This window comes from Sus scrofa, chromosome 6, assembly GCF_054392235.1.
Source record: "Sus scrofa isolate SSC_HxYL_T2T_F1_AM1 chromosome 6, Sscrofa_HxYL_maternal_Yorkshire_Landrace_v2.0, whole genome shotgun sequence".
Classification (NCBI taxonomy): Eukaryota; Metazoa; Chordata; class Mammalia; order Artiodactyla; family Suidae; genus Sus; species Sus scrofa.
Window position 1 is genome coordinate 108,749,697 of NC_139388.1, and position 17,642 is coordinate 108,767,338.

General features: G+C 37.7%; 1 protein-coding gene across 6 annotated transcripts in view; it reads left to right on the plus strand.

Annotated features, from left to right (window-relative positions):
- The window catches only part of METTL4 (methyltransferase 4, N6-adenosine), a 491,081-nt gene that overhangs the window by 191,135 nt on the left and 282,304 nt on the right, over positions 1-17,642 (plus strand). The gene's annotated exons all lie outside the window — the stretch shown is intronic.

The window sequence follows — 17,642 nt, forward strand, 5'->3', positions numbered from 1 at the left end:
AGGTCAGCAGAACAAGGCACCAGCCACTGGGGCGTTTGGTTCAGTCCCAACATTTTATTGTGTGACTTTACCATATGACCTAATGTGTGACCTTGAGCAAGTCACTTATTCTTTTTTGAGCCACAGCTTCTTTCTCTCTAAAATGGATGGACTATTACCTACTTTGCAGGGTGTCTGTGAGGATGAAATGACATAGCGAAGCACCTCATACAGTGTCTTACTTGTAATTTGTGCTCCCCACCTTAGCCACTGCTCACCTTTCCTTAGCCCCCCCCTTTTTTGTGGAAGTATTCAAGGCTACAAAATGAATAGCTGTGGAAAAGTTTATGAGTGCTCTGATACCAACTTTAAACATATATAGTGACTCTCATTGACTATATATATTACACACTTGTGTGTCTTTATAAAAGAAAAATTCTACCATATGTCACTTCTGTTAAATAGCATGTAGGCCAAAAGACCCATTTGAAAAGAACCACTGAGGATGTACAGTCTAGTTTTAATAAAACAAGATTCTGGACGACTAGAAGGCAAAAACCAAACTAATAGTTCCAAAGGTCATGATAAATGAATTAGGAAAGTAATCAAAATGGCTTAGCAAAGCAATGCTGTCATTTTTCATCTTAATGAATCTCTTAAAGAGTAAATAAAAGGAGAAAGATGAAAGTAATTATTGACTGTGTACTTAGTTAGTGGAGCTGCTGGTATCTCCAAGGAAATATCGTTCATAAAGCTGAGGCTGTAGGTAAATGTACATATATCACGTAGTTGCCTCAGAGCTGGGGAGCTATAGATCATGCTTACATAGTGTGTGTATATATACTTATTTTAATGAACATGTTATGTTGACCTATACCCCTTTGTTACACCCCGCTAAATTTATAAAGCCAGCATCTTGAGAATTAGAAGGGCTAGAGAGACCATGGCCATAGGAGTTGGAGGGTTGAGCCAGCTTCCATTTCTACTTGCTGAACAGAGAAGACATTAAATTTCCTGGCCTGATTTCAAATAGCAAAAGAGATAGCTAGAAGAAAAAAAAATGAGGGGAAAAGGTGTTTAGAAAGTGTTTTTTCCCCCCATACTCGAGTCATGTGGAAGTTCTTGGTCCAGGTATTGAACTTGAGCTGCAGCTACAACCTGTGCCAAAACTGCAGTAATTCCAGATCCTTAACCCACTTTGCCATAAGGGAACTTCCTTTAGAAAGTTTCTAAAAAAGAGGATGAATGATCCATAATATTATTATTGCTATGAGAAATGTAATAAACACTCTTTCCAGGTATATTGTATTAGATGTTTTGTTGGTGCAGTTTTATTTGCCTCAACCCAATAGGACAGTATTAAAGATGAGAAACTCCTGCTCATTTGAACAGTGGATAAAGAATATGCAGATTAGCCTTGCCATTTTGTCATTTTTGACTGACAGATATTAAATCATTTTTTTTTGGTCTTTTTTAGGGCTGCACCTGAGGCATATGGAGGTTCCCAGGCTAGGGGTCAAATTGGAACTGTAGCCGCTGGCCTATACCACAGCCATAGCAACACCAGATCCAAGCTGCGGCTGCAACCTACACCACAGTTCACTGGCAATGCCGGATCCTTATTAACCCACTGAGCGAGGTCAGGGATCAAACCTGCGTCCTCATGGATACTAGTCAGATTTGTTTCCGCTGAGCCATGACAGGAACTCCTAAATCATTTTTTTTTTTTTTTGCATTATAACTTTTTTTTTTATTTTCCCACTGTACAGCAAGGGGATCAAGTTATCCTTACATGTATACATTACAATTACATTTTTTCCCCCACCCTTTGTTCTGTTGCAACATGAGTATCTAGACAAAGTTCTCAATGCTATTCAGCAGGATCTCCTTGTAAATCTATTCTAAGTTGTGTCTGATAAGCCCAAGCTCCCGATCCCTCCCACTCCCTCCCCCTCCCATCAGGCAGCCACAAGTCTCTTCTCCAAGTCCATGATTTTCTTTTCTGAGGAGATGTTCATTTGTGCTGGGTATTAGATTCCAGTTATAAGTGATATCATATGGTATTTGCCTTTGTCTTTCTGGCTCATTTCACTCAGTATGAGATTCTCTAGTTCCATCCATGTTGCTGCAAATGGCATTATGTCATTCTTTTTTATGGCTGAGTAGTATTCCATTGTGTATATATACCACATCTTCCGAATCCAATCCTCTGTCGATGGACATTTGGGTTGTTTCCATGTCCTGGCTATTGTGAATAGGGCTGCAATGAACATGCGGGTGCATGTGTCTCTTTAAATCATTTTTAAGGTATATTTTATTCATTATTTAAAAATCATATTTTACGTTTTAAACTTAAAGGCACTTATAAAGTTTGTTATGAAAACATTATGAAGCCAGTATGGAAATATTATTCCACATTTTATACAAGAAGTGACTTATATGTATTTATATGAAATAGGTTATAGAAAGTAATTGTATGATATATGATTTTAAAAAAGAATATCATACAAATTGTTTTGTTACCAGATTTACCCTGTGGCAAATATATTTGTAGCTGAATCTTTGTGCTCCTCTGGTTCCTTCCTTAGAATGGAATCTTATTAGCGAAATTGATGAGTGCGGAATCAGAGCAACTTTAGGGCAGAGAAGTTTTGAATAGACCTGAAACTTTTAAAGAACTTGATTTCAGGAACAATCAAGAATTAAGAACAATGGAAACTCTCTTGAAGCAGGGACAGCTCTAAACATCAGAGAAGGATATCACGTGCTCAGCAAAGGGTGTTGTTAATACAACTCAGGGAATTACTCAGTCAGGGGTTATGGTTGTAGAGAGCTTTTTAAAAAATCCACGTCAAATTAAAAGAATGGATTTAAGACTAAAGAAAGGGTGTACTTCTCCCAGTGATTAAGAACTAGAGGTAGCGTTCATGATGGACTGGAGGGCTATAGATGACAAGGTTTAGAAAGTTTCCTGAAATTCATGGGGCAACATTTTGCAGTTGTGGACTATGTTACCATACTCTAGTGGTTTTGACTCATGTGGAAGTAACAGGAAGAGGCAGGTTTTCCTAGTGACCGTGACTGTAAATTTTTCTTTGGAGCAGAAATTTTACGAGGCAAACATTTTAGACCTTTACCACACAGTGCAATAGAATTGACCTTTTTCAGAATGATTCTTTTTGTTGTTGTTGTTGTTATTGTAGGAGAGGATCATTTTAGGATTGGTTTAGACATAATGTATCCATCTGATTGCAGTTGATTCAATTCTGTTCTCAAAATGTTAAGTTTCAGATGGATGGTTCTTCAGGCATTTTTTTTTTTTTTTTTCAGTCTAGACATAACCTAAATGGCAGACAGCAAGGGGCGCTGTAAATATCAGTTGTATCTGCAAACCCAAAGGCAATCTGGGGCCACATATCTGACATTTCTATTGTACTTACACAGAGAATATGTCAGTCTTGGCTTCTCTCAGCCCTGCTTGACATCAAGCCCTGAAGAACTGCAGTTGGAAAAAGTAGCTACATTCAGTCTTTGTGTCAGTAGTAGTAATCAAATCTCTAAGGATATTTAGCACCTTACCTTCTCTAGGAGGAGGAGGAGTGGTTAACCTCTGCAGTTTGAACTCTTTGAGAAGCTGTAGTAGCCTCAGCTCCCTCTGCCTGCCCCCCCCCCCACTCCAGTATATCCTTGCTGTATAATTGGGCTCAAAACCCCTGAGTATATCCTTGCTGTATAATTGGGATGGAACTTGAATTCTCTTTGACTGGGGCCCTAGGAACCTTCTCCTGACAGATGCTTCTCCTGTTCGAGATTTTTAAGCTGTTGGCTGGTATCTTGCATCATCCTGAGCATATTACTTTTTATCCAGAACTTACTCCTTACAACCTGCCTCTTAGGTTTGTTAGGTCTCCTGCTGCTCTGATCTTCATTCATCATATCAGGCTTTTTGAATATTGAGATTTGCCTATAATAGACCCAGGGCACCAGGTTAATTTGTGTCTGCTGGGAGGCCATAAAGATGTTTACATTATTTCCTCCTGGCCTTTGCCCTGTTCATCCTAATATATTCTCACTCCTGTCTGGGGCTTGTAAGATCTTAATATATCTAACAGCAGAGGCAGAACTGAGTTGTACTAATGACTTTGAGGGCACAATACAGACAAAGCACTGTATTAGTTGCCCTGTCTTTAAATATGATAATGAAGGATAAGTTTATTTATTGCAAATAATGTAATATTCAATTTAAATGGCTGATTTTACTTCATTATTTTCTACCACCGATTTCCCTTTCTGTCAATTTTGGAAATAGTGCAAGAAATTTTTTCCTTGTACATAATTACCTTTTGGCAGGTTATAGTTCTTTTTAACAGCAGTCTGGAATCATTAAAGATATGGCAATGGAAAAAGCATGAACTGTTTAATTTTTGTTTGCTGATATTTAGTGGAAGTGTTCATCAGTCACATTTGTAATCTTTTAATAGATTCTGTCACACTTTCAGAAGTTCTGAACAGTTGCTATTGCCTCACTGGGAGAAGCTCATATGAAAAAAAAACTATATTTCTTCCCTAAAATGATAGTCATGAGGATACTTTAAAGGGAGGTATGCAATGCACTGAGGGTGCATAAATCTAGGAAGGACACTTTAGGCCAAGTTTGTTGGATTTATACTTCTACATATGTTATTATTTTATTCTATTTTAGTGGTAAAGTCTGTAGGCTAACAGGCAGAGAATGAAATAGAGCATATGGTTATAGTCTATATCCTGTAATAATACATTTATTTTTGGTAAGTAAATTAAATTCAGGCACTTAAAATAATTAGCATTGAGTGATGATATTCAGATATAGAGTTTTATGGTTTTATATCTCAAATTAATATTTATATTTTCTAATTTGCAATGGAAATTGTTGAGATTTAAGATAAAAATAATGAGATTCTGACCATTTTCAGTGAACCCTTTACACATTTATGTACCTGGATTATGTTAACACTCTCTATAGTAAGAATAAAGTTTGGTTTACTGGAAAGGGTCCTGGTCTTGAAGTTGAAATACTTGAGTTTGAATCCAGATGGCTCTACTTCCTAACTGTGTAAACTTACATGAGGTAGATTATTTATTTATTTTTTCATCTGTTAAAAATGAACAATAATTGTTACCTCACCAGGCTATTATAGGGGTGGCATTTGAAGGCAACTACACTGGGGTTAATACATGGTAGGTACTCTGTACACATTGTTTTCTTCAGTTTCTAGAAATGTTTAAGCATAAACAGAACAAGACAATAGGAATAGAGTGGATGATTTCCAGGTGACCTTGAAAGTCATATCTAACCTTAGTTCCTCAGACCAATGGTTCATAAATGAACGTTTGTCATTACATTAGTTTTCATGTGTTAGCTACTCTATCCTGTTCTTTGTAGGAATACAAGAGGCACAGGAGTCTGTAGGGAATGCACTGCCCTCTTTTGTGCCTTGCTTTCTTGCCCCCACAGTTCCCTGCCACCTTCTCACTATCCTACCTGGAGCTTTTCCCTTGTCTTTGTCTGCAGTGGTGTGTTCTCCAACGTCCAGTGTATGCTTTTTCCATATACGATATGTGGCTCAGTTCATAAGCCCTGAAGTAATACCAAGCACAGAGGCTAATGTGAGGGTAGATGAATAAATACATTAAATCACTTAAAACAATTCTGGGCATTAAGTGCTCAAGAAATTTCAGTTATTGTTATCTGCCCATTCCTGCTGCGCTGGAGCTTGTTCTACTGGGTCTTTCACCTTCTGTTCATTCTTTCTGGACGAAAAGATCCTTTGTTCTCTGTGAGAAATACAGGAAAGATCACAGCAAGGATAAAAGTCTTGCTATGGGTTAAAAGCAACATTGGAAATGATCTTTGTTAGGTGAAAAACTACAAAGTTGTCCACAAGACAAATAAATTATATACAATAAAATATTGATAAATAAAATATTACTTAACAGTTTGTCAAAGGCTGTATATATTTTGTCATACTTTTCATAGTTTTAGGTTTCGTGATCAATTTGTATATGTATGTAAGGTATCAAGAACTGAGAAAAGCTCCAGAGAAAAAGCATCCATGCACAATCACATTTTCATTCCCCAAACAACTCCGTTTATTTCTAACAAGAACATCAGAAAGTTTCTTACTGTGGGAGAGTGACCTTTAAAGAAAAGATCTGACAACCAGATAAACTATGCACCATTTACAAAGGGATTCAGGGGAATTTACTCCATCTAGTTCCTTGGCCTCTAGCGGAAATTATTCATTCTCGAAGGGCAAAATTGATTGAGGAGAAAGGATTCAGATTGAAAGTAGACAATGCTTTTAGCTGTGTTTATGAGAAAGAGTCTAGACCTCTGGATTTTCACCTCTAGAGTGAGGTGGTTAGATTAGGTTATTTTAAAGGGGCTTTCCAGCTCAAACAGGATGACTTCTACCATGCTGACCTATGCCGTGTCTGTGCCGTTTAGGTAGAAATCATAAGCTCTTTATCAAAAAGCAAACACCTTGCTAAATGAGGAACTTCAGTTATTAGTCCTTGGATCCTCAGTATTAACCCAACACTTCGCCAGTCTTTTAGACTCTGTCCATTGTACCTGCATAGAGAATCTCTAGCAGAGTTGTGGTGAGGGACATGTAAGGTAACTACAATTGTACAAATGCTTAGCTGCAATTTTTTTTTTAAATGTGCAATGAAATTATAAAATGAAAGGACTAAGGATAGACCGAGTGTGTGTATGTATGTATATATATATATATATATATATATATATATTTTTTTTTTTTTTTTTAATTCTAGAGCTGGAAGAAATTGTGACATCTAGTGCAATCTAGTCATTTGTAATGGAGGAAGCAGGTTATGGAGGCAAAGTGACTACCTGGTAAAGCTGCTGGTATCTGACAGATAACAGAAAGCAGTGTTATGATTCTAAACTCATGAACATACAGCTTTTGATTAGCTAATATAAAAATTTATAAAAAAATAAAGCAACCTAAGGGAGAAGAGATTACCTACACTAGTATAACACCCTAATGGAGACCATGGCTATATTTGCAAGTTGAGGACTTTGACTAAATAAGTAATAGTCATTTTCCACAAGGATACTACACTCTAAATTAAGTGTCCCCCTAAAATAGTAGAAATATGAGTCTAAATGTAGGAATAGCTTTGCTCTTCTTATTTAGATGCTGACTTTTTCTTTTTCCTGAGAGACTTTGGGCAGAAATTGCATTTATTTACCCTTACTGAGTTAAGTTTTTGTATATGCAGAACATCTCCTGGTTAGTAGTAATGGACTGGCCCCTCAATTTGCCTCACATATTAATGTATATTTTTAGCTCAACAGCTGTGAAACTAAACATATTTACTTGTTATAAGTGCAGCTTTGAAATAAAATGCTTGAGAATTTCTTATTTTATAGGCCCAGAAGAGATTCTTTAAGCTCAGGAACATGCTGTAAAGGTGCTCATGTTGTATGCAGATGTGTCTTTAGGATGACCTGAATTTTCAAAATTTACCACTTACAACAGGTCATTACCATTGGTATTCACTGTAACAAAGCAGTCCTTGCAGTGTGGATGGTATGAGTGGAAACTGGCGATCAGGTGAATTGGCAAATGAGAACTCTGAGAGGTTGAATAGAAATAGAAAAAGAAAGAAAAGAAGGCTTAAGCACAGTCTTTTCATGTATCTTTAAAATAAGGTTTTTTTTTTTTTTTTTTTTTAGGGCCACACCGGTGGCATATGGAAGTTCCCAGGTGTCTATGGCCATACCACCCTGAACGTGCCTGATCTCGTCTGGAAGTTCCCAGGCTAGGGGTCAAATTGGAGCTCCAGCTGCCAGCCTGTGCCACAGCCACAGCAATGCAGGATCTGAGCCGCATCTGCGACCTACACCACAGCTTGCAGCAATGCCAGATCCCTGACCCACTGAGTGAGGCCAGGGATTGAACCTGCATTGTCAAGGATACTAGTCAGATTTGTTTCTGCTGAGCCACAATGGGAACTCCAATTATTATAAGAAGGACATGCTCATCTTAGCACATTTAGGAAATAGCAAACCACACAGATAAAAAGAAAAAAATTCCTGCAATCCTATTATCCGGGATAAAAACCTACCAATTTGGTATGTAGCACTCCCCAGGCTGTTTTCTATATATTTAAGTAATATGTATAAACAAACATGAAATCTTCCTGTTTTATAATCAGCCTTTTTTTTACCTACAATACCATAAATATAGTTTCAAGTAATTAAATACAGCATGTTTTTATTTTTTTATTACTCAATGAACTTTATTACATTTATAGTTGTACAACGATCATCACAACCAAAGTTTATAGCATTTCCATCCCAAATATAGCATGTTTTTAAACCACATATTAAATAGAGATTCCTTAGGATCATTGTAACTAAATATCACAAAATGCCTTAAGCTTTTTAGCTCCTCTCAAGATCCTACCTTGAGCTGTGCCAGATATGTAAGAGATTTTATCATGATGATATCACAATATAGAAGTAACAAACCTTTCCCAGAAACATTTCCTATTATGTCCTTCCTTCATAAGACTAGGAGAACTAGGTATTTTAGAATTTCTGGATAATTCATTATATAAGGTAGTTTAATAAAGTTCTCTGTATTGTGATATACAGGATATATTGATTAGGGCACCTAACTCAGGTAATCCTTTAAAATATCCCTTTATTGCTTTGAAGAACCTTGAATGAAATGAGCCAACACTATAAACACACCCTAAAACATTCCCATATTCAAATGCTATGGCTGAGATAAATGGCGATATTTTTATTGAAAGAACTGAGTATCCAAAAGAAAGAGAAGCAATATGGCTTTAATTCTAATGCATGACATGGAACTAGTTACGGTTTTCTCCAAACTGGGAAAAATTTACTAGAATTCCTGCTAAATTAGTGATAGAAAACAATAATGTAAAGATTCAAAATAACTTTTAGCATGGTTGGCTCATTCATGCATGTATTCATTTATTTATTAAAAATATTTATTCAACACAGCATACATCAGGCTCAGCTTAATCATTTAGTGACACCTTGCAGGGAAATTACCCTTCTGTTACTCTATGTTTATAACTCCTGTTAAGAGTATTGTGCTTATCGTATTATGTGCTAGTATTTTGGTGATTGGGTTTGGGGAGGAAATTGGTCTCATCAAAGGGGTGAAATCTTTCTTGGTGTTAGCTATGTGTGGAAGAAGTGGTCTCTCAGTTTGGTTGATATAAGGCCATCTGAGAAGGACAGTCCTTAATCTTGAAGAAAATTGTAAGATTTCTAGGAGGGAGGGAATCCAGCGAGTTGCATTTTGGGATGTGATACACCTACTTTGGCAATAGTTAGACTATCCATGGTGCTGAGGACCTATGCAAAGGCCTCCATTTAGCATTCCTCAGTTACTTTTGCTGATTCAGTATTCACAGTATAAAATGAATTACCACAGAGTTCTCGTTGTGGTGCAGCAGAAATGAATCCGACTAGGAACCATGAGGTTACTGGTTTGATCCCTGGCCTTGCTCAGTGGATTCAGGATCCAGCGTTGCCATAAGCTGTGGGGTAGGTCACAGATGTGGCTCGGATCTGGCATGGCTGAAGCTGTGGCATAGGCCAGCAGCTGTAGCTCCAATTAGACCCCTAGCCTGGGAGCCATCATATGCCATGGGTGTGGCCCTAGGCAAAAAAAAAAAAAAAGAGTCAACACCAATTATCACAAACGGCCTTCAAGATAAGAGGCATTTAATTTATTTTCACACAAGGAAACCTCGATGTAAGAGAGAGAGAGAAAATAACTTATAAAGTTTCATTTGCAAGGGACAGAAATCACTCAGGCTATTTTAGATGAAAAGGAATTTAATTTATGAAATTTAATGTTTACAAAATTATGGAGAGAGTTGAAGCAGCAGCCCCATAACTTGGGCCTCCTGGAATGATTCTCAGAACATCCATCACAGAAACTCTCTGGCCAAAGGAACTTCTGTCTCCACTACATTTGGGCAACTGGGAGTCATGAAGCTTCATGCCAATTCAAGACCACCCTGTCTTAGCTATGATCTGGAATTTAGATATTGGCATAAGAACTAGTGCCTCCAGAGCCAAGCTGAGACTACAACACATATAGTAACGGAAAGAAGTAGAGACTTTCTGTCTCTAAACATTTAGTAAGCTGCTTACTGGACACTCAGATCTTTGCTAATGCTGTTTGGGAAAGGCAGATCTATATGATCCCTATATTCCTGCATGCCAACAGAAATAGTAGGAGCTATAGAAGTGGCTTCTGGAGATTTACATTTTCTAGATCTTCCATAAGTGCTTCCTATCAGTAGAGCCTAGAGCACATCCTGAACCTTAGTTGCAAGGGAACCTGGGAGAAGTAGTTTTCAGAACAAGAGGTCAAACTGAAAGGAAGGTAGAACAAATGTGCCTCAGATGACTATTCCTGTCACCAATGGGGAGCTATTATTTAGACTCCGAATTGTCTAAGTTTAAAGCCCTGGGTTTTTTCTTTTTCTTCTTTCTTTTCTTTCTCTCTCTCTCTCTCTTTTTAAGGCCACACCAATGGCATCTGGAAGTTCCCAGGCTAGGGGTTGAATCAGAGCTTTAGTGCCATAGCCACAGCAACCCCAGATCCGAGCTGTGTCTGTGACCTACACCACAGCTCATGACAGCACCAGATCCTTTTAAACCACTGAGCAAGGCCAGGGATCGAACCTGCATCATCATTGATATTAGTCGGGTTCATTACTGCTGAGCCACAATGGGAATGCCCCTAGGTTTTTTCTATACCATACAAGTTGATTTGAAATCAATATAAAATTTACTTAGGTGACCCTGGGGATTATTTCTATTAATTTCTAGTGAATAGGGGAAACTTTTGATCAGTTTTCTTGACTCAGACCCAGAGAAAACTGTATAGCCTATCTTTGAGTTAGAAGCCTGTGGGGCTCCTAAGTTGGAAGACATAACAAGAAAAGGTAGGATGGTGTTGGCTTAGTCTCAAAGGGAAATATTTTCTTTTCTTTTTTGTAATTTGGTTTTCTGTTTTATTCTCTTTTAATTAAAGTATAATTGATTTCCAATGTTGTGCCAGTTTCTGCTGTACAGCAAAGTGACCCAGTCATGTGTGTGTATATATATATATATACTTTTTTAAAAGTATCATTTTCCATCATGGTCTATTCCAGGCGATTAGATATAGTTCCCTCTGCTATACATTGGATCTTATTATTTATCCATTCTAAATGTAATAGTTTTGTCTACTAGGCCCAAACTCCCAGTTCATCCCACTCCCTCCCACCTCCCCCTTGGCAAGCACATCTGTTCTCTATGCCTGTGAGTCTGTTTTGTAGATAGGCTTATTTTTGTCATGTTTTAGATTCCATGTATAAGTGATATCATATGCTATTTGTCTTTCTCTTTATAACTTATTTCACTCCATATGAGACCCTCTAAACCCATCCATGTTGCTGCAAATAGCATTTTTATTCTTTTTATGGCTGAGTAGTACTCCATTGTTTATGTGTACCACATCTTCTTAATCCACTCATTTGTTGATGGACATTTAGATTGTTTCCATGTGTTGGCTATTGTGACTAGTGCTGACATGAACATAGGGGTGCATGTATTTTTTTGAATTATAGTTTTGTCCAAATACATGCCCAGGAGTGGTATTGCTGGGTCATATGGTAGTTATATATTTTGTTTTCTGAGAAACCTCCGTACTATTTTCCATAGTGGTTATACCAGTTTACATTCCCACCAACAGTGTAGGAGGGTGCCAAAGGGCAATATTTTCTGAGTGTAGAAAATTATAGTGCAGTATGAAAAGCTAATCTCTTTCTCAAAAGGAAAATAGGTAGAACTGAGCCAAGGGTGCTCATTTTTTCTTTCCAAATTAATTAACCAGATACATCATTCTACTTCCCAGGGATGGAATGAGTAAAGATCAGAAGGAATCTAGGAATGTGCTTTGAGAAGAATCTTTCCTCATAAAAGCCAAGAGTAAGAAAGAAGCATTCTCTGTAAGTGGGTACTCGATAGAGAGTTTTAGAGCGAGTGAATGAATGCATGAGTTCACAAATGAATTATGAATGTATGAATAACATCTTGTTTTTAACTTAAGTTTTCCTAGGAAATAGTCAGTTAATAGTCAGGTGATTGGTTGTTCCTGGGATCACCCTGGAATTGGACTATAGTCCCAAACCTAAATTGCTCTTGGTGTGGCTGAAGCCTGGAATCTGATTCTGAATTCCAGGCCCCAGGTCGGGGAACTTGACCTTTCACTTGAATCATGCTGGCCTCCTCCTAGGAGACTGTAGTCCAGTTTCTAGATTCTATGAACTTTCTTTAGATCACCAGATTTCAAATCTAATGATCTGATGTAAAGAAATTCAGTCATCTTGAAATATTAGTATTGTTTTCTTGTCAATTTTTACCCTCTGAATAGGACTCTTGTTAGTGTTTTTGTACACATTCTCTGAACTGCACTGTTGGCCTTAGACTCTTCCTCACACCCTGCCATTCCAGATGAAGGACAACAAACTTCTGTTGCTGCTTTTGTTCAGTTAGTTTGGCTCTCCTAACTGCGCTGTCCACTACAAACATTTTGGGATTGAAATTATCTTAATAGTTGTTTTTTAATTGGGTTTGAAGCTCCTGGAAAAGTAGGGATCATGTTTTATACTTTTGTAAACTCAGTGACTTAATGTTTGCATTTGTATGGAAAAAGTAATGTCTGAGGAATTCTGCTACCAGCCACCCAGAAGTAATAGGCCACTGATCTGCCTCTAAATAATATAAGGCTAAAAATCTTAGGACATGATGAATGCAGCCGAGAAGAGCTAAGGCTAAGATGACTGAAGTAACTGGTAAGTCACTGACTAACAGAAAGATGCAAAGGTTCTCCTTGGTGCAGAAGCCAAGGAACAGGTAAGAAGAGGTAGGGGAAAGAATGTGTATATACGTATGTGTGACTGAGTCACTTTGCTATACAGTAGAAAATTGACAGAAACCTGTTAAACCAACCATAATGGAAAAAATAAAAATCATTTACAAAAAAGAAAAGAAGAAGAGGTGGGGAAGAAGAGAAGTGGTAGTAAAGGTAGCCATAATATTAGAGAGCCTTTACTCTACTGTATATTATTTAACTTAATCCTTGCAATAACTCATTGAAGTAAGCACTGTATTTATTTATTTATTTTTATTTAAAGACAAAGAAATTGAGGATTAGTGAGATTTGGTAATTTGGTAAAGAGATCATCTTTACATGGTTGTGGTGGAGCTGAGACTCCAGTCTTGGTCTGTTGTGGTAGAATTTCCTTCTCCATTGTAAACTGACCCATATATGATGATAGCCATTGGTATTATATTTCTTTCTTTCTTTTCTTTTTTTTTTTTGCTTTTTAGGGCTACATCTACAGCATATGGGAGTTCCCAGGCCAAGGACTGAATCAGAGCTCAGCTGTGGCCTACAGTACAGCCACAGCAATGTGATCCGAGCCACATCTGTGACCTACACCAGAACTCGTGGCAACGCTGGGTCTCTTATCCACTGAGGGAGGCCAGGATCGAACCCGCATCCTCATCAATACTAGTCAGATTCTTTTCCTCTGTGTCACAATGGGAACTCCCCATTGGCGTTATATTTCTGGCCTTTCTACAATCCTCACTCCTCTAGAAGTTCCTGTGTAATTTGGGAGCAGGATTTTAGCTTTTTCTTTCCTTTTACTTTTGGGAACTAGCTGTTTACTGGAAGCAGAATTTTGGTTCGTGCCTCTATATTATACCTTTTACAGATCTAGCACCTAGAACACAGCCTGGTATTCATGAATCAGTCTGTCATATTTTGAAGTTTGGTTCAAGAATCCTTTGGTTTTCAGAACCTAAACTACATTCATGAATATTAGTGATATCAATAGTAAAAGTGATACTTGATTATTCGTTTATCTATAGTTTTTCTAATCAGTTTGGTTTAGAAGTAACTTGGGGTTTATATTTTGACTCTAAACTATATTCTTTTCCCTATATAAAGCTAAAAAAATTAAACATAAGATGGACAGCAGATAAAATGAGGACAGTAAATATCAGACATGAAGCTGGAAAGAGAAAGAAAAAATACAACAGCTCATCTGTTGGGATAAATTCAGAGTAGGAATAATCAACTCCATATATCAAAATCCCTCTGGGGGTTTTTAGTACAATAATTAATGTTCATGATGACAATCCTTGATCCATCAAGAAAAATTAAATTATGTTCAGCAGACTTTCTTTTCTTTACCTAATTTGGGGGAAAATGTGTAATACATTTTAGAAAGATTTATTCTTTTGATAAGGGAAATATCATTTTACTTATATTTGCTGGACCTTCTAAGGAATACTATTGTGAAAATATTTAAATATTTAAATATTTAAATAGAAAAGCAGAAGGGATTGGTGAGTATAACTTCCTAAGCATACATTATCTTTAAAATTAAAGATTTTACCACAGCATCACTTCTTACTCTATTCAGTATACTTAATCAGGATTAATTTTAAAATTTTTATATTAATTGGTAACATCAGCTCTAAGTGCCGATTTTTAACATGATAGAGCAGTTGTATTTTGTTTTTAAGCAAAAGATATAAAGCATCCATTAGATTTAAATTAAGCTAAATTTGGGGGTTCAAGTTCATCACACTTAAATTATAACTAAGTAAACTCACAGTAATGGGTAAACAATGTTACATTCATTCCATAGCATGGGTGTTCTCACTGACATTGAATCTAGGAAATGGGGAAGTTGGGCAATTTGAATGTCTTCAGGAGAGAGTGCGAAGGTATAAAATCCTCACTTAGAGACCTCAAGTGGTGGCATTACATTGTTGCATTTTGTACAGCCCTGGACCTGGCTTTGTCAGAGCCCTGGAGTTGAGCTGACAGAGAAGGGCTGGCCTCATGCCAGTCATTCCATATGAGATTGAAATATAGAAAGGAGACTGCCAATTTAGCAAATCACAGAGGAATAGGGGAAGATGAGGAGGAATATTCATAACCTCATCCGGGGCACTCTCTTTGTTGCATCAGGATACCTCAGAGACCAAATTAATAATTTAAAGGTTGTTTAGTAAGCATGGAATTAAAAGCAAAAAGAGGTACATAATCTTGGAGATTTCACCCCGCTGGTGGTAGGGCCTATTGAATCATCCCTGAGCCACAATGCAGTTATAGCATATTTATTAATCACCTTGTCAAGCACATTATAAATACCTTAATTTATATGAATTCATTAACACTCCCAGCAACCCCACGAAGTAACTTCCTAGGAGACGTTCTTCCCAATAAATGGATAAGAGGATGGATGAACCAGAGCTTAAGTTAGGTTACAGGGCTGACAAATTTTAGAGGTTGAAATCCAAAGCCAACATTCTTAAGAGCTACACTATTTATCCCTCTAGGGTTAATTTGTTTGTCCTGGATTGGGACACTGAAAAAGCTCATTATTTTCCACTTTCCATTTCCATGTTCTGAGCTCTCCATTGCAGTTTTGTTTTTAGGCTTCTTCCAGACAAATTACTGACATATAAATTGTTACTGTTTACTAAATTACACTCATATTCTAGTCCTTTCACTCTGAGATTTCATCAGTCCAATGTCTGAATTACTGTCAGAGGGGCTGAGAGTCTTGAAGCTAATTCCCACCTAATATTGTACTAGCTTTACTGCAACCTAATTTTTATTACTTTTAAGTTCTTAGGAATCTGATAAAACATGCTTCTCATTATTGCCTTCAAATACTACCAACAGGGAGTTCCCTTCCTGGCTCAGTGGTTAACGAACCCGACTAGGAACCATGAGGACGCAGGTTCAATCCCTGACCTCGGTCAGTGGGTTAAGGATCCAGTGTTGCCATGAGCTGTGGTGTAGGTCTCAGATGCAGCTTCGATGCTGTGTTGCTGTGGCTGTAGATCCAGTTTGACCCATAGCCTGTGAACTTTCACATGCGGTGGGTATGGCCCTAAACAAACAAACAAAACAAACAAACAAAAAACCACCAACAATTAATGGGTACAATATTGGTAGAAAATAGTCTCAGAATGGATTATAAAACTGATGACCAAGGGCACTTCCTTAAGAATTCTGAAATTAGTCATTGTTAGATGAATCCCAATCTTCTACAATTTTTTTCTAACTTCATTGAATTTTAAGAACTTGGACTGGCAAAAAAAAAAAGGTCTTAATTGTTACAGGTTATTTATGTATTTGTATCTGCATTTAGAGAGTGTTTAAGAATAGCACGGAAGGGGATTTTATATTTGTCATTTCTGGTATGACCAATTTCCCATCATTAATCATATGAATCATGGCTGTGAAATGAGCCTAAAATTCCCCCTAATTTATTTTATGTTCTCCTTCAAGTAAAGAGGTGATATCTGTCCTGAATGCTAATGTTAGGATATATTTCAAACCCTCTGAGTAGTTTCTTGAGATCCTTGGAATAAAAGTGCTTTATATAGCCTTCTACAAAGTATTTGAGACAGTCACTTATGAATTACTATGTGTGACAACTTTATCTGGCTGTACCAAAAGACGTGGGGTGGATTAGGAATGAGTTGTGGAGGCAACTAAATTTTCTGGACTGTCAATCACCTTTTAGACAGGTGAGTTCGTACAACAAATAACCTTGCTCTTCCAAAATCCTATGTGGATGCTTAGACCTTCTGAAAGCTTTGAATGGATTTTCCTGCCTTGGCAGTAAACTGTCAAATGATCAGCAGAGTCAGAGTGTCACTTTGCAGAGTGGCAGGGGTGGCTGCTGTGTGCACCAATGGTAGGAACAGAAGGGGAGGGGATTTTCTAACCTGCTGTACAGATGTGAGGCCTGAATCACATGCTGGGTTCCATTCAGTCTTTGGAGTTGTTTCAATTCATAAATTATAAATGTCATATATTGCTGCACAGGTCATGAGAGAGTAGTAAATGATAATTCCAAGAAGGTTATTAGAGGAAAGGAATCCTTTGGGAGATGGGCAGGTGGGATGAAGGACAAAGAGAGGGAATTAGAAATGCATGTAGTCCAAAGAGGCTGAAGTAATGCTGTGATGACAATTAGAGTTTGGAAATGTCAGCAGCAGATCAAATCTGCCGTGACCTGCCAATTGCAGACTGTTAAGGTCCCTATAACAATTGCATGATTCCCTTGGAGCAAAGGGTGATATCCTAGAACAATACCAGAAATGTCTAAGGAGTTTGAAACTGCAGAACAGCTATTTAGCCATAAACATACCCTGTTTGGAGGAATGCTGTATGATGTTGTATGAGAGTAACATACAAACAAGGAGGATGCACAGGGGAGTCAGGTAAATTTTAAGAATTATGAAGCATTCCCATCATGGCTCAGCAGTAACGAACCCTACTAGGATCCATGTGGCCTTGCTAGGATCCATGTGGCCTTGCTCAGTGGTTTACGGATCCAGTATTGCTGTGAGCTGTGGTGTAGGTCACAGATGCAGCTTGGATCTGGTGTTGCTGTGACTGTGGTGTAAGCTGGCAGCTACAGCTCCAATTAAACCCCTAAGCTCCCATTAGTTCCCCTAGTCTGGGAACTTCCATATGCCTCAGGGGGGTGGCCCTAAAAAAGGAAAGAAA